The sequence below is a fragment of the Pteropus vampyrus genome, unplaced genomic scaffold, assembly GCF_000151845.1.
Source record: "Pteropus vampyrus isolate Shadow unplaced genomic scaffold, Pvam_2.0 Scaffold462, whole genome shotgun sequence".
NCBI classification, from domain to species: domain Eukaryota; kingdom Metazoa; phylum Chordata; class Mammalia; order Chiroptera; family Pteropodidae; genus Pteropus; species Pteropus vampyrus.
This window is the reverse complement of record NW_011889243.1, coordinates 853,981-856,272: the sequence shown is the minus strand read 5'-3', so window position 1 is coordinate 856,272 and position 2,292 is coordinate 853,981.

The following is a 2,292-nucleotide window of genomic DNA, read 5'->3' as shown; positions in this document are numbered from 1 at the left end:
AAGATTTCCAGGTGAATTCCTTAAAAGTCGAAGTTATAACCATGGGTCACACTGATTTGCAGATATGTGTGTTTTAAAGCATGAGTTAGTTGATGTAGTAGACTGTCAATAGAGATGGCTGCCACCTCTATACAGGCTCTCATGTCTGTATATGCGGGTCAGGCCTTCTACCAAGAGGTAGAGTTTATTTCCCTACACCTTTAGTCTGGGCTGGACACATATCTTGGTATCCATTTCTTTGACCAATAGAATGCAAAGGAAGAAACAATATGTGAGTTCTAGGCCCAGGCCTTATGAAGACTTCCAGTCCCTACTTTAATCCTTTTGGGATTAAGCCACTCAAGATATAAGCTTAGGCTATAGACCACATGGAGAGAGACCACATGAAGAGCATGCCAGCCATTTTAACCAGCCTATAGGTAGCCTCAGACACATGAGTGAAGCCATCTTGAGTGTTCCAGCCTCTGTCAAACTCCTAGCTGAAAGAAGATGAATGAGTCACCTCAGCTGGTACCGTGTTGAGTAGAACTGCCCAGTAGTGTCCAACCAAACTACAGAGGCATTAGAAATAATAAATTCTTGTTATTTTTAGCCACTAAGTTTTAAGGTGACTTGTAACCCAGAAAAAGGTAACTGAAACAGTTGACACCATTAAAAAACATTGAAAATGTCACATAAAACTATTGAATTTGGGAGTCCTTTTTCTGAAAACATATGGACTTCAAGGCAGAATCTGAAAGGTGTGCCCCCAACCCACAGTGAAGATCTGTGGGTACAACAAGACAACTGCTTCAGAGTGGGGAGGAGTTCTGCCTTTTCCCATGAGTTTTCCCAGTGAAGGGGCAGAAATGATGAGAGCTGGTGACAACCAGTTATAACTCCATTATCTTTCCCGAGGCAGGTTCATTGAGCAGATCATTAATCAGCAAGTACGCATAATTTCTGAGCAGAGTGAGAGTGCTCTTGAGAATTTTGCAAACAAAATATGTTCTTTTTCCTTGTTGAAATATATAAAATTTATCTTCTAGTACAGGGAGCCTTGTGATTTATTTCAGAACAATCGATGATAGGCATACTTGGTTAACTTCATCTTTTGCTGAAAAGAAGGGAAGACATAATTATCTGGTGGTGACAGAGAACCCTCCTGGCCAGAAAGGGATTTAACCAGGTCACTCCCTAAACTTGCTGGAACCCCAATTCACCCAGCTTGATTTGGAGGCTCTGTTGTAGGCCAGTAGGCTAGGGGATGGGGACAGCAGGGGTATTATGTGAAAAGAACTGTTTTTCACTCTCACCACCCTGAAAAGGTGGGAAAGGGGCAACTGCTAGGAAGAGAGGTGACCCAGGAAAGAGGGAGCTATTTCCTGGCTTCTTCCCAGTGTTCCAGACCCTAGGAGCCTCTATAGCAACAAGAGTACCATAAGCCTGACTCTGACAGGATTGACTGGAGAAGGGTTCTATACATGTAACATTCAGAAAAGCCGATATAAAAAAAAAAGGAAAAAAGCTGATACAGCCACTCTTCCATTGAAATGAAGCAGAAAATGCTAAACCACATACAGGAAAAAATAAAAGCACTGGGTCTGCATTCCTGCTTGTCAACAAATAGCTGGGGCCCAGCTGCTCTGGCTGTCCTGTGGAGGCTGACATCCTGCTCTGCCTCTATTTTTTTTTTTTTTTTAACCTCACCTCCAGGTTTGCCTATAAGCTTTACTGCTCAGTAGCTGAGTCCTGGGCAAGGGAGTTAGCCTATCTCAGAAAAGTGGAATTGATGATTCCGTGGAGGTACTAGGGGATAACCTCAGACAATTTCCAAGAGGAAAGCACTACTGTCATTATATCCTTTCCATTTTACAGGAGAAGAAACTGAGGCACAGTTTCCACAGTTTGACCAAAGGCACAGCTAGCAAGGGGCAGAGCTGGGATTCAAACCCAAGTAATTACTCTTAACCACCCACTAGCTGCTTCTGGGTGTTATACGGGCAAGTATTTTGTAAGTTGTGGGGAAATTCAGTGCACCCTGAAGAATAGTTATAATTCTAGGAAGGCATACACTAAGCACCCTAGCTCTGCCTCAGGTCAGAGCTAGAGGAGGAAGAGCAGCCCTGGTGCTCCCCAGCTAGACACAGCAGAACCCTAACCTGGAGTACCAAGACCTTCATTATGGATAGCTGAGGAGGCCTGTAGCTCAGCGGTCTCCAGCCTTTTTGGCACCAGGGACCGGTGCTCCTATGAGAATCTAATGCCTGATGATCTGAGGTTGAGCTGAGGCAGTGATGCTAGCACTGGGGA